The sequence below is a fragment of the Sitodiplosis mosellana genome, unplaced genomic scaffold (assembly GCF_009176505.1).
Source record: "Sitodiplosis mosellana isolate CC-2019 unplaced genomic scaffold, AAFC_SMos_1.0 Smas_scaffold_6165, whole genome shotgun sequence".
NCBI classification, from domain to species: domain Eukaryota; kingdom Metazoa; phylum Arthropoda; class Insecta; order Diptera; family Cecidomyiidae; genus Sitodiplosis; species Sitodiplosis mosellana.
The window spans coordinates 2,340,583-2,363,667 of record NW_022601406.1 but is presented as its reverse complement, the minus strand read 5'-3'; the positions used below and the strand labels follow the sequence as shown (position 1 = coordinate 2,363,667).

Here is a 23,085-nt window from a genome sequence, read left to right as displayed (position 1 = left end):
CTCTCTCTCTCTCTCTCTCTCTCTCTCTCTCTCTCTCTCTCTCTCTCCATCCATCCATCCATTTTCAGTTTTCCTCCAAAATGCCAACCAACGAAAATCGAATGAAACAAATACGCACCACGGTACGAAACGATACGAGAAAATCAGCAACAGCAACAACGACCAAAGCAGCGGGCTCGTTTGTTTCGGTTGTGTGTATTCTATGTATATGGCACTCGAATCGAAAATGCAAATGATGCATTTTGACTGCTCTGTATCTGCGTTGCGATATTGTTGCATATTTTATATGAGTACCCCCCAAAAAATGGTCGTACATGTTGCGAGAGAAGCGCATTTCAAAATCTTTGTCAAGTTACATTTTGCATAACATACAAATGCACACACACACACACACACACACACACACACCATCGCTTTTTGATGATCGACAAAGAGTGAGTGGGAGCGGGAACAAGAGCAAGAGAGATAGAGAGATAGAGAGATCGGGCCAGAGAATAAACCCGTAAATAAAAGTCGCCTATTTTATTTATGCTTATTTCTATGCCCTTCGATGTAATATATATTGGCAGCGGGCAATCACGAGATGGATTTTCGGCGGTTTCAAAATTTCCTGACTCGATGGTAATTCTCTCATCTCTATGCACCTTTTTTTAAAACCATTCTCATTCGCGATCGTATAATGTTTGTTGCTGTTGTGGTCGTCAGTGATGCATTTTGCGTATATTTTTTTGTCTATTTGGTCATCATCGTCGTCTTCGTTTTCTCAACAGGCATATAACCGTTAATCATGAAATTGTCTGTGTCCTGTCGCATATAGAGACGTTTTCTCGCGCCATATAATCTCATACCATGAACAGAAACGCATATTTGAGGACGACAGAGAGAGAGAGTGAGGTGGACAGAGAAATGCGGGAATGAGAGAGCCACAGCCAGAGTCAGAGCGAGTACGAGAGAATATCCATTACAGTTGAATTATGGTTTACTAATTGAATCAAAAGTCATTAAGTTCGAAACATGCACTTATCGGTCATTACCTTTTTCAATATCAAACCGTAAACTGGCGCGATTTTGTGTAACTTTTTCGCATCGGTGCTCATGTTCAAGCCGTATGCTGCTTGAGAAAGCAAACTGAAATAATCTACACCGGGCGGAAAAACAAAATTGGATTTTTTTAAAACAAAATCAACCGATTTAAAAAAAACCAACTCACACCATTGAAGCGATGGTATACTTTCGGCAGAGGGCTTTTTTCCATTTTCATATTGAAAATAAGCTGAAACACATGCTCAAGTGTGGATTTCGACTTACTTTCGAATGGATAGTATCTGACTGGTTTGAATATTCACCTTTCCGGTTGTATTTTTAAACCAGCATCATTATTTTTGCCCATTTGATTTGTCTTTACGCTGAAGCAGTTTTTTGTAGTAAAAAAAGCTGTTCATCACAAGACCATAGGAAGGTATGGAACAACATTTGTTGCTACTACTGCAATAGTTAGCTATGGTTTGTCTTTTGACTCTTAAATCATAAGCTATGAGCAATTTTCGCGCACAGTTTTTTGGTTATAAGCTGAGAGGAACAAACGATAACCGACGTTCGGATAAAATATTGCAAGAAAAGAGGAAAAATAATACTTGTTCGCTTTGATTCAATTTGCATCGTAAATAATAAGAGGGAGAGAGTTCCACAAAAAGCATAGCGGTGCAACGATAATACTACGCGCCCTAACTACGTTATGCAAACTACATGACGTAGAGCACTACGCGCCCCGGCACGTTTGTATGGGCAGTGCATCGCTATGACAAAAAGTATGGAGAATTATGAGAAAAAATATTTCATAAACAAAAATATGCAATATATTACAAATACGTTTCCCGTTTTCTCAAGATCAATCTTTCTAAGATTGATGGGCAATCGAACAAACAGAAAAAATCTTAGAAAATCTCCAAGTAAATGTCCATTTGATTTTTTCTATTCAGTTTTATCTTTCTCTCTCCTACAATTCCGTGTGTCGTTTTCTCTTTTTCGCTCACTTTGGCCATCAAATCGCCATCTAAAACAGTACATAAGACAATTAGAAAAGCGGCAAATTGAAGAGCGCGATGTGTGTAAGCGCACGCGACAGCAATCTATCGTTTTGCACAGGAAAATTGAGTGAAAAGATAGAGAGAGAGAGAGAGAGAGAGAGAGCGTGTGCATACATTGGCCCGATACGCACCGGGATATATAGATGATGTGTATGTTATACGTCTTTTTTTCCTCTCGATTTGTCGCTTTTTTACTCGTTCGCGAGTATTCGGACATTGTGCAGCCACTCACACAATAAACGGCCACGGTGGTTATACAGAGAGTATGGATAATTTTCCGCTCTTTCCATCTCACTTCAGTTTTAGGGATTTTATCTCGTTTTTTCTGCTGCTGCTGCTCTCAGTGTGTTCAATATATTTTCGGTGTCCCTCGTTTGCGTTTTTTTCCTTTTTTTTTCCGAGCGTGTGTGTGTGCATGAGTATTCCGTAACGCTTTTTAGTTAGTTTTGTTGAGTAAAAATTGTGTGAATTTGAAAGGCGGGACGAATATTTTTTTGACGCAAGCGCTATTGTAGTAGGACACACCCCCACCACTCGAACTGCTTGGCGAACACACTGATGGATAGAGAAAAAAAAAGTTATCGCCAAAGTTTTTCCCAATACAGCGAAAGAGCTGACGATGATGGAAAAACGTAACGAATGAAAAAAAAAAATTCAACAACAGCAACACACGAAACGGGCGAAAAAAAATGTTTTTTTTCTGCGTTTGACTGCTGTGTGTGCGCTGCGTTCACGAATACACAATTTTTTTTCATCTGCGTCCGTGTATTTTAACTTCGTTTGTTTATTACGCGAACAATTTTTATGTATGTACATGTATGTTTGGCCGAATGTGTGTTGTTTTGCATAGGCATGGAATATCGACTAGCTATCAACGAAACAAGGAAACCTAACTAGCGAAACAAATAAAACAACCAGCGAGACGAGATGTGAAACATACAACACACAAAATATCCGAATGAGAGAAAAAAAAGCGCGGCGAGAGAGATTGGCAACAGCACGGCAGCCAACACACAGCAATACAGCCAACAATACACAGCAGCAGCGGCAGCATAGCAAGCACTCATCACACCGAAATTCTAATGCCCATTCAATACATGAAGTATAATTTGGTCCGTTTCTTTTTAATGCGTCGCGATGCTCCAGTCACGCTGTTTCAGCGTCATTGTTGATACGCGTAATCGCCATCAGCCGCGCAATGCCGGCAATAATTTTCTTATATTTATTTTTTAATTCTCTTTATGCGAAAAAATAAAATAAAGTGAAAATTTTCTATAAAAATAAAAATAAATTCCATTTTTTGGCCAATATAATCAATACACACACAACAAAAACAAACCAAACAAAACTAACGACAACAACAAAATCGTCACACACAAAAAAAAATTTAACCACAAATTAAGGCACCAAACAACAACAACAAAAATTTACGTCTAGAAAGCGATTTGTTATCTTTAAAAAATATACACACAAATTCAAGAAAACAAACAAAATTAAGAAAAAGAAAACCTAAATCTAAGTATATTGTTGTCAAAAAAAAAATATATTTACATATTTTATACACCTTTCGAAAAACACGAAGTAAACCAAAAACAAACGAAAAAAAAAACCTAACAAAAAATAAAACCACAAAAATGTAGTCAAATTAAACCTCCTCCCCCCCCCCCAAAAAAAAGAAAGAAAAAAAATACTATTTATTTAAATGAAAGAAAAAATTGTTTTCCTTTGGCAAAATTTATTCGGTTGGTTGTTAAACAGAAAAAGAAAAAAAGTTCTATGTATACACAAAAGATAAAAAGTTACAAAAAACGTTTAAAAATTTCCGTTCAGCAGTAAACTGAGAAGAAAAGCGAAGAAGACAAAAAAAAAATAAAACGACCTAGGTGTGTGTTTGTGTGCAAAAGTGACGAAGCACGCGAGACACATTTTCGATCACTTTTTTTTCGGCTCTTTCGTTCTTCATTTCCAATTCCGTTCGGCGTGTATATTTGGAAAACAGGATTTTTGATCTCGACCATTTCTCCCTCCCGTTCGGCAACGACGACGACAACGACGACGACGACGACGACGACGACGAAGAAGAAAACACACTTCGCGTGACGAAAACAAAACGTAAAACAAAATAAAAATGTCAAGACACTTAAAAAATATGATTTGGTTTGGTGTATCAATTAGTGCTTTTGATATGAAATATTTTCCGAAAGTTCATTGACCAATAACCGCGACAGAAAGAAAGAAAAAAATAGAAGAAAAGTGGAAATAGAGACCGTAAAACAAAACAAAAAATGCAAAAACAAACGGGTTTTCTCATTTCGAACTATGTAACAATTAGAATGACTTTGAACATGTAGCTAGACGTCTGAAAAGTGCGAAAACAATTGAGGAAAAAAAAAGAAATACGTGTGCAATAGTTGTGAAACAAAAAACGGAGAAAAGTTCAATTTTAAAGAAACAAAAAAAAAACGGCCATCAGACAAAGAAAACACAAATTCACAACAAACATTTCGAATTCGATTAGAATATTTTTTCATTTCATCGCTTGAGATCTTTCGGATTCGGTTTTACGTTGCAAAACAAAAACAGACCAAAAATAATTCACAATGCATGTTACCTTTTGGATTTTAGCGGATCAACGTCCTTAGCGGTAAGTGATTCGCAATGGAAAATGAACATGAAAAATTAAATCGTGCAGAAAAAAGGAGCAAAAAAAAATAATGTTTGTCCAATTTGATTGCAGATGAAATAGAAGAGAAAATATTAAGCAAAAAGAAAAAGAAAAATTGAGGAACAAATGATGAAAAGGTGATAGAATGGAAAATGTTGTTGACGTTGAAAATCGAGTCAAAATGACGAGAGAAAAAAACAACGACTGAATACATGTATAGAGTCAGTCCATTCATACCAAATGACCATTGCTACTCTGTTCTTCCCTTTTATTTTGTATCATTGAAAGTGAGATTACTAGTTTTGTTGCGTTCAAAAACACCATATTACCCCTTATTTTTGTACATCTTCAGCATCCGTTCTGTTCTTAGTTATAAAACAAGTTTTGTTCGATTCGATTTTCTCTCTTTCTCTCCCCCATTTGATGAAAAGTAACGGACTTCTGTGATAGAACGCATGTATTTAAAGAAACAGAAAAAAAGCTCAGTGAAATTCATCAACTAATAAGGCCAGGCACGTATAGCCAGTAATCGTCAAATTTCAGAGGAGAGATGACGATTACTGAAAAATCACAGCAAGAAAACTTGGAAGCGGTGATGGTCAAGAGAAATGGTAAAATTCAAACACGAAAAAAGAGGGTGGAAAATAATGAAAACACACACAGAAATAGAGAGGCACACAGGGGCACGTACGCACGCACGCACGCACACACACACTTACGTCTATCCGCTTAGGAGATAGCCATCGAAGCAAGTAGAAAAACAAAAAAAAGGCGATTGAAAAACCAGAAGCAATGGTCCTAAAAAAGACAACGAGATGCTATACCTAAATGGTATGTGAGGAAGAAAAAGGGAAAAAGTGGAAAAATGGTGAAAGTTGTGTAGCGAGCGAGCGAGCAAGCGAACGAACGAACGAACGGAGAGCTTTACTGCTGTGTGGTAGTGGCAGAGAGGAAGAAGAGTGGTGGTGCGATGGATAGCATCAAACGACGACGACGATGAGGAGCCAAACAATTAGGAGTGGATGGACTGGACATAGAAGCCGATTACACACAATAAACAAACTTGTGTCTCTAGTCGCCGCACTCAAAGTACAAGTGGCAAGAGCCATGCTGTACATCTTTTGCTTGTAAATCCGAACATAAGCAGCAAGCGATGTGAGTCGCTGTAGCGTTATAGAGAAATAGAAGAGCAATGTAGACGGATAGATCGAAGTATAGGAAGCATAGAAAGGATAGGAAATGCAGGAGACGAAAACGACGACAACGACGACGATAAACGCTATGTTGTTGTTCGGTATTCAAGCCGTTCGTTGTAAGGATCGAAAGTATTGAGCAAAGGCACAAACGATGAAAGTAGTGAGAGTGGATGGATGTGAGTTGCGTGTATGGAGAGAAAGAGTGGTATGTGCATAGCGTGTGTATGTTGTATGTATGTTGTGTGTAGCGCGCTCGTGTGAGATAGATAGCAAAGCAGCAGCAGCAGCAGCAGCAGCATTCAAAGCGTGTAGAAGTCTGCGGTGGAGTGGAATAGGATTTTGAGGCTAAGCTTTTTTGTGTAGATGCTTATTGCTTATGAGACGATATGAGATGCTTCTGCATGGGATTGCGCATGCTTACCCCCTTGCTCTATCACACACTCCGTACACATAGTATTCAATGTGTCTCCGCTGAGATCGGTGTCGTATTTCGTGCAATTGGCAGACACAGGCGGCGATGGCGAACTGAGTGAGAGAAATAAGGAAAAACTGTAAAATTGCTTGTCGTCGTCCGCCACTCTTTAAATTCTCAAGGCTTCTTCAGTCGCTGGCCAAAAGTCAAACGGGATTGCTGAAATATTTTAGACAACATCTTTCGGTGACGCGAGCGGGTACAAAAAAGGAATATAGCACATTTTTCGTTCGTTGCACAAACATACACAACAGTTACATCTCGCGCGGCGTCGTGTGTGCACCACTCGTTCTCTATAAAAAAAAAGAACAAGAACACAAGGCACAACAACAACACGTTATTACACATAGACATTTATATATATATAATATAATAAAATAATATAACTATAACTACGAAAACGGAGACGGAGACGACGACGTCGACGACGCCGACAACGACGACGACGAAAACGACGAATACGACGGAGACGACGACGGAGAGACTAAGTGGACTTATAACGATATAGAATATAACCAAGTGTGTGGAAGACCAGCGGGTGAGAATATGCTGAGAAACGACGACGGTCCATAGTGTGTGGACACAACGTACATATTATATACATTTCTATAAATGCGATACGATACGGATCCGATCGAGGCTGGCTGGCTGGCTAAACCAAGCACAAGTCGACAAACACACGTATACACATAATTAAAATATGTTTGGAACATAATATATTAAAATATAGAAAATACAAGTGAAACTGACCGATAGCAGCCACTCCGGTTTTTCTCTTCTCGCTCGCTCTCTCGCTCACTCTCGCCTCTATCTCCGGTACACACACACACACTCTCTCTCTCTCTCGTTCTCCGTGTGTTCACTCACTCACAGTGTGTGTTAGTCGTGTGTCTCAAGTTACCCCACTACCGACTTTTCTTTAAGTTATAAAACCAAAAAAACCACCCCTTTACGTAAATGTGGCGTCTTCTTTAGTTTGTAGAAACACCGACTCATACCAGTTCTTCGTTTTCTGCAACGGCGACGACTACGGTTTTATTCGTACGGGAATATAATTTTTGTTTTTGCTCGTTTTTTCTCTGTTCTCTCTATAAATACCGACTGGTGTGTGTTGTATTCGGTGTGTTCTCATGAGATATCATCAAGGCAAGGAGTTATCCTTATTATATAGTGTCGTCGTCGAGGAAAATTTACCATATCTGAATGAACTCTCTTACAGCACGGACGAACTGATGTGATAAAATTCGTCGACGAATATTATTCAATGGGATCTTATAAGAAATTTATTCAAGTGTTTTTCTTCGTGAAAACCGAACCGAACTGAACAACAAAAAATCAACCAACCGACAATTTTCAATACAAGTTTCGAAAAAATAATTCGACATTTAGAGACGAACAACAAGAAAAAAAAATCACCCAACAAAAATACACAAAACATTTTTTCCGCAAATAAACCGGGCTGTTATTATTGAACGAAAAAAAAAACAGAAGAAATACAAACAATTTTCACCAGTTTTCCAATTCAACAACATTTTATGCTGCAAAATTAAACGCTCAATTTTGGAATACCATCAGCATTCTTGGATAATTCAACGTTTAATTTTTTTGGTTTTTTTTTCCAAACAAGTGAACAAACAGATACAGAAAAAAAATTGATAAAAAAAACTGTAATCATGGAAATGTGATAAGAAAAACAGTTACGTTTTTTTATCGCCGCAAAAAGAAAAATAAACAACAAACTGGAGCTATTTTGTTTGAATGGAAAAAAAATGCCCAAACGAAAATTTATGAAAAACAGAAACAAAGAATGCCACTGATAATTAAGTGATATAGTTTCAGCAATATCTACGTCAATTACACATTTTTTCGGATGTTTAATTTTCATTAGTGTGTTGGTGTAGTTTTTGTTCCTTAGTCCGTTCATTTAGAAGTCTTATGTTAGTTTTTTTTTAGTCAACTCTGTGCGTCTAAGGTAAAGTGTTGGTTCAGTGATAAAATGATAACGGTTTTTCTCTTCTTTCCACAATTGAAACATGTTACATCGAAAAATTGACAAAGTTCTTAAGTTATGATTTGAGGGAAAAAATGCAACAACAAAAAAAACACGACAAAACCTAATATATTTTATGCTTAAATAACAGAGAACTGAAAATTTTACAGAAGAAAAAAAAATCTGGAAAAAAAATTATATCTCCGTGACCAATGTATTTGTGATATTTTATTGGTGTTTGATGTTTGTTGATAAGTTCGGACTTTGAATTTTGCTCAATTTTACTCATTTCTATCAATTCATTAATATCAATGGCCAAAGCCGAAGCCCATCACGCTGATAGCTTCATCACACTGTTGTGCTCATACAAATTGGTTTAAAAATTGACAAAAAAAAATGCTCGTTTGATAATATCGATGTTTTCAACCTACACATACGAATACTGAAATATGCAAACAAAAATTATTTAATTTGTCTGCTTAGAAACGGAAAAAATCGTTTACATGAAAAGCGAAAAAAAAATCGAAGGAAAAAAATTCATGTTAGAAAATGAACTGAATTTCATAGAATTTTTTTTTTTTTGCAAAATTTCAAAAATGAGCCGATTTCTCTGGTTTGATTCAAAAAATACTTTACAACAAATAAGAAAATAATTTCAATACTTCGAACAGAAATGATCAAAAATTCGGGCAATCAAATATTTTCCAACATCCAAATATGTGGCGAAAATATTTCTAGCCCAAGGTAAAATATTTTTCCCGAAAGGGTTATTTGTTTACATTTATCACGAATGCACCGCATAGTTAGTGGAAGTGTATGTGTGTGTGTGTGTTGATAGTAAAGCGAGATAAATGTGCACACATGGTCTTACACACAACAGCTCAACGGTCGAGTGTTTGAATGAAGAAAAAAACCCGCAAATTTGTACTTTAAATCCTCATAAACACAGTGCAGCTAGTCGCAGAATAGACACATACATTCGGGCGAACAAAAATGCGAAAGTCAAATTAGAACGACAGCACGGTGCGTTTGTCTACACAAACGTAGATGTCGCTGAATGGCAATTTTTTATTCATTTTTTACCGGCCGACTCGTGTCGTTTGGAACAAACGAAGTGCTTTTTTCCATACAAGTAAAAACGACTTCTTTTTTTTTTCCATACAGAGATAGTATCAACATACCAGTGAATGCTATTCTCCTGATTAGATAGAGCATGCACAAGCCAATGTACTTATGGTAAAAGCCACTTGGTATTTGATAAGAAAAATAACGCAATGAGTAAAAATACAAAAGCAAAATGGAAAATACGAACAAAAATATTTCGATTTTTTTTCCTTTTTTTTCAAGTATTTTTCACTATTGCAAATCTAAACAAAAGCAAATTTCATCATACTCCAAAAAAAAATCCATTAAACACAGAGAAAAAACAGACATACGTTTTAATGAAAATATTCATAAGAAATGGGCGTATGTAAGATAAGACCGACTAAATCCAACGAAAAGTTCAGCTCAACGGTTACTTTTTATCATGAGTCGTACGTTTCAAGATAAAGAATTTAATGTGTCAAGTCCGCCCACTTTTTACGCAGACAATTGTTTCTTTTTTCGACGAAAAATAATACAGAGACAATTGATAAAGTCCTTAATAATTTGAGTGAGATAAATTATAAAAACACGTTTTTATTGTCGATTGAAAACATTTCCGAGCGAAACTCATTAAAATGAACCGTTGAAAATGAAATGGTTTTGATAAGTTTGGAAGTCATTTGCATTGAACAGATCATGAGAAATGATTGAATGAAAAAAAAGGTCAAAAATTCATGAGAAAAAGATTTCCCCCCAGAACGGAAAAAAAAATCCGATAAGCTAAATGAAACGTGTTCGTATTTGTTCATTGACAAAACTAGCGAGAATGCTTTGTCTTTTCAATTACCAAAAAAGGGCTGAAAACGGGCCATTTTTATTCGAATGTAAAAGGTCACATTGAAGCAACTCCATTGTTTTGTCTACAATTTTTTTTTTTTTCATTATCTATTTTATTCTACTGTTTCAGTGTGTTTATTCCACAAGTGATTTTTGGTTGAAATTCAATCAATTCAACTCACTCTCTCCCCTCGAACAACGAAACAGAGCATTTAAACACGATTGTTGTGTTATGCACACCCCGACGGTATACCAATTCGGAAATGTGTCTTTTCGATTTTCTGGTTGGAAAATGTGACCTGTTGCTTCAGTTTTCGGTAATTGTTCTGACGATGGGCTAATTTATTGTGAGGAAATTGAAACTATTATCGACAATAAATGAAAATTGTTAACAAAACAAAAGGCCGGTTTCGAATCTCGGTCGAATTTCTCAAATTCGGCCCTCCCCTGCTGCCGGGTGGTTGAATGTTATTTTGTGAGACATGGAGAAATTCACACACACACACACACACCTTGACGACAACGCAGAGCCTCGATGTGTATTATTACCATTGGCGATATATCGAAAATGATATATGCACGATAAATCAAGTGAAATTGTCAAAGATGAATCGTTTAATTATGTATTGAGGATTCCAAAAAGGAGGAAAATATTTTGAAAAGACAATTGAAATCCGGTTCGGAGAATTCATTTCCACGAAATTCATTTCGGCTTTTTTGTATTTCGTCTATTGTGTTGAACATTTGGGTTGTGTCTTTTCCATGGAACGCATGCATGCATTATACATTAAGTCGATTTTTTTTTGTATTCGGCTATATTCATTTAACAATCCAAATGCGACTAATTACTAAATTGGAATGAGAGACGAAAAAAAAAAGAAATTATCAGTTATCAATTTGAAATGAGCATTAACCGAACACTATCAATGTGAACATCAAGTATTCTTCTCGTTCTCTTTTTTTCCCACCGACTAATTATTCGGATGTTGTTGTTTTTTTTTACGTTTCGAACATCAGCTAGTGCTTAAACTTGTAACATGTACTTCTCTCTTGTATTTTATGGGCGGAGAATTCATCGACCGACTTATTTCGATTGAATTATCTCCAATAATCGGTTTACGTTTTCTTCTTTTTTTTGTGTCTCTTATTTAACGATCGCAGAACAATGTTCTATTGTAACAAATATCCGAGAACAGAAAAAAAAATCGTGAACCAAACAAAAATCCTTATCTAACTGTGCCTTTCTTTTTGTTCGATTGCAGAAAACACCATACACATCATAAATTTGTTTTTCACCGGTAGCGCTATTCGTACTCTTGTCAGGTAATTTAAACACATTTTCTTATAAAATTCATTGTAAAAAAATTTAACTCATTTCGTTGACTTACTTTGGAATATATTTTTGGGTTAAAATCATTGTTAGCTTTTAAGTTTGACTTTTTATCCATTTGTTTAAAATCATTTTTCATTCTTTTTATTGTGTCATTTTTCGAGCGGAATTTCTTCGATTTGGCGATTTAAAATGCATTGTTGTACGTGTACTCTAACACAGCTACGAATTGTTCAAAAGCAAAAAATATTCGCAATTTCTTCATTTCATTTGTAAAATTAAACTCCGTTTCGTTTGTTATACTTCCCTCAAACAATTTCCTTTCCGAATTCAAATTTAATCGCGATTCCATGGGCTTCGCTCAATACTAAATATATAAAACACCTCGTTAAATAATAATGAATCAATGTGTGTGAATCATTCAGTATGGTACGATTGAAACGCTGTGAGTGAATCACAATAATTGACGGTATTTTAAATAAATCAATTTATGAATCAGTCAATTTTTCATTCGATAAATGCAAATCGATGCGAGTGCGCATTAAATTGTCAGTTTAAACGAGTGATAAAAACTCAATTGGATTGAAATTTCTGTAAGGCTGGGTAAAACAAAAGGCGCAAGTAAAAAGACATAACAAAAAGTCGTTCAATTTGCCAAGCAAATCGTCGTGCAATTTTTGCAATCAACTACAAGACTCTTTTATTCCAAGGTGCTTGATTATGACATTTCGCGCTCTGAAGCGTGTGTATTATCGTAATGCGTAGTTTGGATTTCATTCGCTCTTTCTCTCTCTCTCTCTCTATTTGTGATGTTGATTTGCAAGTGTTATTTCAGCATGGCATGCATAATGCAGCACATGTTTATTGTTTAGACAATGGAAAATACTTTTGTTGTCCAATAATCGTGCGCGCATATCACACGAGAAAGAGGGAGAGAACAACAGAAAACAGGAAAAAAAAAGTTTCTTTAATGTGCATGGCAATTGACAGGTACGGTGTTCGCAGAAAAAAAAATGATTACATATCCAATCCGGTTATTTCACCGTCTTCAAACCATCATTTTGTTGTCCCTTTTTTCCTCCCTATTCTCAATGGGTATTATTCCAAATCGACAACAATACCGCGAAGCGCGCACTGTCAAAACTAAGAATGCAAAGAATAATTTCGCATTTGAAATAGATAAAACCGAATGTGGCATTTCACAAGTCAAGAAGATAGTGAAAGAGACATGGAATATCGGGCGGCGTGTGCGATATTGAATTTCATTGATTATGTGTGTGCACCCATGCTACACATTGATATTGCCAAGCAAAATTTAAAACCGAATTAACAACAACAACGCATGTATACCTTTCAACATTTTGAATGATATATGTTGAGATTATCGTGAAACTAATACTTAATTTTACCATAAAAAAAAATCAATGTAAATGGTTCGAATCACGAGCGACGACGACGATGTCAACGCGGAACCGTTTTCCAATAAGAACAAGCAAATCACACCATTTAAACATGTTGTCTTCATGTGAAATTGGAAAACTAGAGACGAGAGAGAGAGAGAGAGAGAGAGAGAGAGAAACGGAACATTCTTTAAACATTAGTTTACAATGGCATAAAATGGGCGTTGCGTTAAATCCAAAATCATTTCAAACGATCGAAACCAACCGAGAAAGGAATGAACTGAAAAAAACTTTCGTGCTCTTTTTACTAGTCTCTTTTTGAGTTATAATTACTCAAAATAAATCGTGTATTCAGTATTGATTGCTTTCAATTAGATGATACAAACGCAATCACATTTAACGGTGAAACGAAAAAAAAAATCAGCCAAATCTTTTTTGATCAGTTTGTATGTTGTCGCCTCGAGTTTAGTGCTTTGCCTTTTTCATTCGTAGTCCCTTCTCCTCTTTCTCTCTCTCTCTCTTCCTCTTTCTCTCTCTCTCTCTCTCTCTCTCTCTCCATATCTATATGTCTCGCGCGCTAGTGTTTCTTTTAAATATGTGTAACATCCACGTTGATAGTTCGGTGTTATTTAATTAAATTCGTTCGGTAAATAGGAATGTACGCACGCGTATCTAATGACAAAAGCCATGAAATTCTCATAAGCCATTATCGCATATGTTACATTTTCTTTTTGTGACTTTTTACAAACAGACAAAAACAACAACAACAACAACAACCACACAGACACAAACGCTGTCTAATTCGCTTCCATTCCACATTCACTCTCTCTACATATATCTATCTCTTTGTCTATTCTTATCGTATTGATTTTGCTTTTGGGAAATTCATCGCGTTGTAAAAACTTGTGATAACACTTCGACGCTTGTTTTTCACTTTGAAACCGTTCGTGTTCTTTTTTTCTTTCTCAATAATATTAATTTACATTATTTTAATTCGCTTGAAAATTTGTACGATGAAATCCGCGCCGTGCTCTCACACATGCATGTAAAAGATTGGAGAAAGGAAATTGAATATCATGAAGTGATGATGATGAGGATTGAGGTATGGTACAAAAAATGTAGTCATTCGGAACTAATTTCCAAGGCTTTTGAAGGCGTAAATAGCGATTGGCCGTTCAAAAAAAAAGAAAAAAAATGTGCACATTGCTTGCGACGCTGAACAAACATGGAAAAAAAGAAGAAAGGACAAAAACATATACACATATGTCGCATCGCAAAATCATTGCACGACAGCGACAGATCATCAAGTGATAGTCTTTTTGCTATCGCAATTTCATTAATATGATATCGTTAAATTATTTTTGCCTTGATGGCGTCATCGTCGTCAAGCTGCTCTCTGTTTTCGCGAACTCTTTTTTTTTCTCTGTCCTGACGTCGTTTGTACACGTTTCGTCTTTCATTTGCATCGAAACGATTAGCTTTTTTTCATCATCATCATCATCATCATCGTCGTCGTCAACGTCGTTATCATCGCACTGTTGAGTTTGCCATTTTTTTTCTCGCAATTTTTCCCTTGTCGCGCTTACAGGAATGGAGATAATTGTCGCTATTATTTCTATGTGCAAAAGCATTGTGTACGCATGCCATGGATGAATGAGAGAGAGAGAGAGAATCGAAAAAAAACTCAGAGAAACTAGTGAATATGAGGCGAGCGGCGAAACAAAAAAATAATAATAATACATGGTCTCTCGTCATTGCACAAAGAACTATCATGTATTTGGTGCACACACATATACATAGTATTCCAGCTTTTATTAAAGTCACCTTGCGCGTACATAATCTAATTGTAAGAGATGATGCACCTTCCGCTCAGCAGACTTTATTAATACATTTTCATCATTGTTTGCTTTATCTCCTATCTGTTTGTGTAAGCAAGCGCGCCAGAAAGAGAGAGAGAGTCTTTTTTCCCTCTCCGTTCATTCGGTGTGTATGTTCGCTGCTCTGTATAGATATGCACACGGCTCTGTGTTTGTGTGTCTGTGTTTGGCGTTTCACTTCAGTTTGCACACATAGAAAAAAAAAACAAACAAAATATCGTGAGGCACCAACAACAACAAGTGAGTGCGCTCATTACTCGATTCAATTCAAAGCCAATTCGCGATTGACAGAGGAAACGCGCACCGACCAATCGAGCCGAGAAAAATGAATATAATGACACAACGAATACATCTTCCGTTCGGCGGATATTTGTAAATTCTGATCTAATCTAAAGTAATTGACTTTCATATAGAAATCACTATATATGAATGGTTTGGAGCGAAAATGTGATACAGAAAAGTTGAGCGGAAAAATGTCGATGATGAATGAGCGGAAAAGGGATGGCTATATAGTAAACTATAGTGAACTATATAGCTGTCCCTTTTCATTTGACATTTTTCCACTCAACTTTTCTGTATCACATTTTCGCTCCAAACCATTCATATACACGGTATCTCACTCTCACCAGCTATTCTCTCACGCGCTGTGTGTATGTGTGTGTATTCACTCTTAATTCTCGTCTCGTTCCATCGATGAGATAGACACAGACAGAATTGGCTAGGGCTATTAGACCATTAGCGAACACGATCTAAATTGTAGCTAACACAATTTTGTACTCGGTATTTCTTTTGCATATACACGTACACACAATGGCATGGCCCCGCACACCATACCGTACAAACAGCCGCTTAATACTCCGAGCTCTAATTAAGTTTTTGTGAGCTTTTTTTCGGAATGTCCCCCAACATGATCGGTTTTTTTTCTTCTTCTTTTTTTCAACATTTCTATTGATTTTGAGTCGTTTTTCATATCGCACCTCCCAACTGAATTCACATGTCCATCATGTTTAATAATATGAATACTATGAACATTGAACAGTTCAATAGTTTGATCAAAAATAATAATTTGTCTAACTCTCTACAGTATCACCAATCGTATCTTGCATGTGAAAATGTCTTGTTTTGTTACACCGAAAAAAGGACAAGTTTGGTTTTTAGCTTTCTGAATTCTAAAAGGAACAAAGTTATTCCGAAAACACAAAAGAAGCCAAAATCACTGAATCAAATCCAGAAAAATCTTGCTCAAGCTCGAAAAAATTCTAACGCTAAATAAACGATTCTCAAGCTCAACAAGAAGAAAAATTCATTTCCAACCTGCAAAATGTCTCAGCTCCGCCTTTTATCTACTGCTATTTTAGTGGCCTATTCAAATTCCAGCTTTTGTTTGTTTGAATTTTCATTGTGTTTTTTTTTTACCATATAATTGGATTTTGTTATTGCTTGTCATTGAGTTGAAAAATGATTCGTTTGAATGTGCCTAAACAAAATGAAATTATAAAGTCGAGTGATTAGTTTTTATCTGAGACACTCGGTCTTGATTGGATTTCAAATGAATGTTTTTCATAATAGCATCAACCGAAAAAAAACGAGTGCGCACTGCGCGCTCATTATTATTTTGCCAATGAATAAGTTTTTGGTTCGAAAAGGTTCTCTCTCTCTCCATAGAATGAGGCAGAAAAAAGTAGGTGTAGTTATTGAAAACAATAACTGAACGAGAGCGAGAGACGACAACAACAACAAAAAAAAGAATCACGAAAACTTATTCAATGTGTTCGTTAATCCATGACTATACCGAGAGAGAGAGAAAAAAAGAGAGAATAGAATGTTGTTTGTCCGAAAGCCTGTTGTTCTGTTTATTTCGTTGACTTATTGCATTGGATATCGTACATACTAGTCTAGTTTCGAATTAAAGTGTTTTAAAAACGCGAAAAGAGCCTGTCGGTCGCGCGGTCGTCTGCTCATGCTTTTTGTCCGCGCGACTCGCTTTTTTCTCATTCGCCCTCTGTTCCTCTTACTCGTTCGCTCATTCACTCGGTCAAATATACAATGCAATAAGATTATCACAACAATTTCCAAAACAATAAATACAACAAACAAGCACTTTGGAGCGCGCTACCCATCTCTCTCTCTCTTTCTCTCTCTCTCTCTCTCTCTCTCTGTTTCGCTTTCGAAATGAAATTCCGACAGAAAAAAGCAACTGTACAATTTTACATACATATATATCGTGTCCATTTGTCTTTTTCTCTCGTTTCAGAAAATAAGTTTATCTAAATAATAATAGTAGCTAACATCCGCAAAAAGCAACAAAAGCAACTCAACAAGCACACGACAACAGCCAACAAAACTTCCTCATATCCGGTTTTTTGTGTGATCGATAAATCAGGTAAATGGAAAACAACGTTCAGTTGTTGTTGCGTTTGTTTTTTTTTCTCCACACTGTTTTTGTTTTCACTTCGCTTGCTCTTTTTCTTTTACGTTCTGGAATGGTGTTTTTTTTTTCTCTCATGTTTTCAATGGAACCAGCGCTGATTTGAGTCGATGTACTCTTTTTTTTATATTCATTTATTTCATTCTTTTAATGCCAATAAAATATATGAATTGTATATATGACATTCTCTGTCTTTTGGGATTCGAACAATGCCACTTTACAGCGGCAATGGCCCCGTCCCCCCGCTTCGGTCGCATTCAAATGACAACCAAAGAGAAATTAAAGCAACAATACACGGCACGTTTTGCAAGTGCCGAAATTAACAATTCAAACTGATCTTTTATCAACGTCACGGAAAGAATAGCGGTGTGCGCGCATATAGCAGCACAAAGTCTCATTTGAAGCGGTCATTATCATTCATCTAATAATGTCATGCTTGATGGACTCTGTAGTTTGATTTAATGTGCGCGCCTTGATCCATTAACAAGTCCACAGCGAAACAATTAGATTTGTTGAGATAATGTGAATATATCGTAACGTTCGATGGAATTTTTGGAAATTTAGGCATTAGCTAAAACAAATCTGTCCAATCCAGTCTTTCAAATCGAAAAAAAGAGGAAAAAATTGGAGAAAAGAATGAGAAAACTCAACGAAGAAAATCGTCTGACTTCGAAACCGAAAATTCAGTGAATACAAAACTTGGAAGCATTTTTTTTCGCGGACAAGTCCCACATTGTGCTATTCAAAAAATGCTCTTCTGCTTTTGCAAAAATGTTATTCAATCTTTTTCTCCCCATTACCATTTTCACTACTCGAAAATTCTGCTTCGTTTATTTTGCCGGTTGTATGCATTCAGTCCGAGTTCTAAATGAGAAGAAAGCGAGCAAAAAGAAAACACCATGAATTTTTCACTTAAAGGAATGCATGAACCGAACATTTGTAAGTAATGAAAAGTGATTCACCTCAAAATGCATGCCAAGTGTGGTGATTGAAGTGAATGAAAAAATGGGGAAAAAATGTGCTGATGCATTCCATAAACGGTGTGTGTGTGTGTGTGTGGTGCATTTCTCCAAGTTTTCGTCGAGTTGACTTGGGAATATTTGGTTGTGGGATATTCCGAGTAGAGATTCGGTAAACAATTGTGCCCAACGAAATGAATAGTTAGGCAGTGATTGAACATGAGAATGGGAGTGTGTGTGTGTGTGTGTGTGTGTGAGAGGCGTTTAGTTGCTCAGAGAAGTACAAAATGGAAAATCAACCAACGAAAAATAAATAAAAAATGTATTCCGTATTTCAGCTAGATTATGAGCGAGAGATACCCTTCTTGTGAGTAATCGCACACAGTTAACATCAATAATACCCAGCTAAATACAACGCGTCTATATTGGCATTGCGACGTGGAGTTTATTACTTTTTCCGATTGTTTCAAGTGAGCGAAACAAACAACAACATCGGAGAGAGAGAGAGAGAGAGAGAGAGAGAGAGAGAGAGAGAGAGAGAAAAAAAAGCGAGTGCACCCGATTAACATTGGCAATGCAAGAAATATTTTGTGAAAAAATCATGAGATCGAAACAAGAGACAGAGAAAAATGAATAACACAACACCGGTGAATCACGTTGGATTTGCATGAGCCGAAAAAACATTGAAGCCACAACAACAACAACAACAACAGCAACGAAACGGATGGTGATTTGATAGGTAGATATTCGTTGGCATTCGACGTTCATAATCATCATCAGTCTTCCCGAAATGATGACAATGCATTGGATTATTTGCATTTATTTGCGGCAAAGTCTCTAATAATAACGGAGAGGTTTTTTTTATGCTATTTCGGCAGCCGATGCATTTTTGAGTCGAATGCATACGTACTGGGAAAAAAATACTGCTGGCTAAGCGCTAACTGCTCGAGCTGCACAAAGTGAGACCAAAAGAGTGAGAGTCTATATGCGAAACGTTTAACTCGAAATCGAGCTCTCTATAGCGAGCTGCACAGCACTCGGCCGCCCGCCCGCGCGCATACGACTCAAAAAATAGATTCCTTTTCCAAGTTGTTGCCTTCTATTTTTACCTCTGTTTCACCTTTTCCTTCGCAAATAGCGCCGCGGTATGCATCAACGCTGTGTGTGTGTGTATTGCTCGCTGTGTGCCGTTGTGGTGTGCTGTGTGCGTTTTTTTTTCTGCCTTCGCTTCTGTCATTTAGATCGAAATTAATAATGATAACAGTAATAATTATTATGGATTCGAATTCAGTGCTCAGTGCTCACAACAGACGTTCAGCGTGAGCAAGCAACCGAATCATTTCTCTCTATCAAAATGCTCGCGCTCTCGTCTCTGCGTTTTGAGCGCGAGCGCACTGTATATATTGCAACAAGCCGACTACAAAAACACACGACGAAATGCATTTCATGATTCATGAAAAACTCCTCCGTGCACAAGGATAAATGAAGTGGCATAAAAATAAAACGGAACAATTGTTTTCAGTGCTACAATTCTGTTGTTGTTGTTGTTGTTTTTTTTTCACTCGGCGCTGTTGTGTGTGTTGTGATGGAAAGCCAAAATGTGCATTGAATGACCTAGCATTTTCTGAGCATGTCTTAGTTGCATTCAAAATCGATTTTGACGCTTCATGAATTGCAATCCTCCTTCTTACTCGTCGTCGTCGTGAAATGAATATTCTTATATTTGCCTCTCCATGCCCATTGTTAATCGATTTTCATTCACAAGGAATGACAACTTTGGTGAAAAACGTTGCATTTTCCTATGAGAATCGCATCGAACGAGTGCATTTTGTTGCATAAACATTTTGGTTTTGCTCCGATGTGTGTTTTTTACTCTCTCTCTCTCTCTCTCTCTCTCTCTCTCTCTCTCTCTCTCTCTCCTCACTGGGAAAAACAAAAAACTGCACTTTTAATTTGATGAATCGATACAACGAGCTATCGATAATGAAACATGCTAAATATTTACCAATTTCCATCAACAAAATCAAAATTTCAACTGTGTTTTCATACAAAACCCTGAAGAGCTCCATATTAACCGCGCGCTTTTGCTCGTCTTTTTTGTTGCACTGCATTTTTTATAACTGCACAAACAACAAAAACAACAACAATTTTTTTTATCGCTAGCAAAAACATTTTTGCAAACATTTAACCCCGATCGCAAGCATGATGTATTGAAAACTTTCAATGGCATTCGACGCGCACCGCTTTCGATAGGCCACTTAAAAATCAAAATATATGTAAATAAATATAATTATAATTTTTTTTTCCACCAGGTTTTTAATTATAACTTTTGTTGATATGCACGCACATGAAAAAAAAAAATACATATACGCGCACGCTCGCACGTCCGCGGATTGAAATCCACAAATAATTGATGCAATCAAGCACAACCCTCCGGTCGATATACATTGTTCCAAAATTAGAAAACGATAGTTTAATTTTTCGTTTCGTTTCGGTTAGGTCAACTTTCGGATGACAAATATTAATGATTCTCTTTCTGATTCTCTTTGTTCGAATTCAATTTTTGTTGTTTGATTGTTTCGACCAAGCAACAAGTTGGCCAATTAAAAAAAATTGCCACTGTTCTGAATATAAAGCCACCCTGAACAATTTTTTTGCGCTTTTATGCGAAAAATACCAGAAAATTCTTACACTTCCCCCAGCGCAACGCAAATATCACCGGCTATTCCGAAGCATAAGCACAGTTAAACGATGAACCCGACAAAAACAGCATCTTCTTGAAATTTCAAAAGAAAATCTCCTTTTTTTGCTACAAGGAGCATATTTCCGTATTTTAAAGGAACGATGGCAAAATGGTGGTGCACAAAAAACGTGGCTGATGGTAGGGAAATAGACAAACACAAAAAATACGATGGTTATGGTTTTCTTTTGTTACCACAAAACGAAATCAAGTAAGATGTTATGCACGAAGCGAATATAAACACTTTTGGGGTGGCCGCTTTGATAAAGAGCATCCAACAACGCTCTTTGCTTCACACACTTTTCATCTTTCCGAAAGACTGTTTTCTATGCTGGCAAAAATCTTTGTCACGTTTAATGAAGGGGAACTGAGAAAAAGCGTGTCTAAGAAATAAAAAAAATGAAGAAGTCAAAAGAAGAGTTGGTCCTACGATGAAACGGGACCAATGATTAAAGTGTAAATAGTACATTTTTTACGTCACTTTCAATACGATGTGTCTAAAAATGGAACTATTTATAAAAATGTGATATTTCAAGCATAGCAGACATGCAAAATCCCCTTTTTTATAAGAAAATACTTATTAAATGTTATGAACGTGAAAAACACGAGAAAAATATTTTCCCAAAGTAATTCGAAGTCGAAAGAGAAAAAAAAATGTAAAGAAACTAACTTCACAACGACAAGACAAGTCAAATGGTCAGCAAATGAACGAGAAAAGCGAGCAAATCGTTCATGAAGACGAAATTCAAAGCGTTGATTTTCTGCTTCATATACAAAATACACTGTGTACATTGTAATCCATTTGATAATAATGATTTCTATAAGCCAATAGACGAGCGTCTTGAATTCCTTGAGGGTAGCTTTACGTAATTGGACGTTCAACAGGTGCACCAATGTTTGGGTACACTACATTTGAGATGATTATTGCTCAAAAGTGGTTGGTTCGGTTTCATTGAACAAGGGTTTGCATTCCTTGAGAATGTCTTCAGCATTGAAATTCACACAATGTGTGCTTTCGTTGAAGTGGAACCGAAATTCCATCACAGTGTCGAATGAATAGTATAGCAATGAATTCATATGATCCCATTTATAAAAGCCAAAGCGGTAGACGAAAAAAAAAACAAATAATAAATGGACAACTTTACGCACCGAGAGGGAGAGAGAGAGAGAGAGAGAGAACGTTAAGTGATTTAGATATTCCTTCCGCTATTCCGCTGTTTGATGTGCGTCCCCTTCGTTGTATTTCTTTTCGATATCACCTCAAGAAAGTTTTGGTGTCGGATCAGTTTATCGAAGTTATTAGGGACACGCACCATGAAATGCGTTTGATTTATCCAAAGAGAGAGAGAGAGAGACCCTGTTGCGTGCATGTATGTAACAATAATAAGCGAAACTGGAGATTGTGAACAGTGGTGTTGTTTATTTATGCCTTATAAACACACACACATATCCAATGTTACATACAGCATAAGCATGAAAATGGAAAAGTCCTGTTAAGTGTATTGGCTTCTCTCTTAAAGTACATTTATCACCTCCTTCCGCGTACAAACATTTGGTGAACGATAGGATTGCCCCCTTTTTTATTTGCTACAAGAGAAAGAAAAACACGAACGACTAGCTTTCATAATCTTATGATTGCATAACAAACGATAAATGTCACTTATAGAGGGTTAAACTGTTGATGGCAAGGAATTTTGGAGCGGCAACGCAAGACCATTGAACGCATGTTATTTATATTCAGCCGAAAAACATGATTGAGCATGAGAATGAGTGAATTGAGTGATTTTAATATAAGTTATTACACCCGACAACACCTGTTTGATCCGTTGAGCATGAAAGAAACGACGAATAAAAGAAAAGACGGAACCAAAGGAAAGGGAAGAAAATTATAAATGGATCGTAGCATGTTGATATTTTCTTTTGACGATTAAGTTTGTTGTTCCTTTTTTTTGACAATAGCATTTGTGTCTATATCATAATTATTAATTACACGGCTATATTTTGATACGCATGAAGAG

The 23,085-nt window shown here is 36.5% G+C and overlaps 1 protein-coding gene across 16 annotated transcripts in view; it reads left to right on the top strand.

Moving 5' to 3' along the window:
* LOC129574874 (homeobox protein prospero) overlaps positions 1-23,085 on the top strand; it is a 144,314-nt gene that overhangs the window by 56,506 nt on the left and 64,723 nt on the right. For 6 of the 16 annotated variants that reach the window (XM_055457424.1, XM_055457417.1, XM_055457426.1 and 3 more), the window contains exons 1-3: positions 4,146-4,731; positions 11,596-11,656; positions 17,195-17,323. The gene's annotated coding sequence lies outside the window, so the exon portion shown is untranslated. Of the gene's footprint in view, positions 1-4,145; positions 4,732-7,555; positions 8,393-11,595; positions 11,657-17,194; positions 17,324-23,085 lie in introns of those variants that run through there. The other 10 variants (XM_055457428.1, XM_055457425.1, XM_055457418.1 and 7 more) reach the window with 5 other exon arrangements.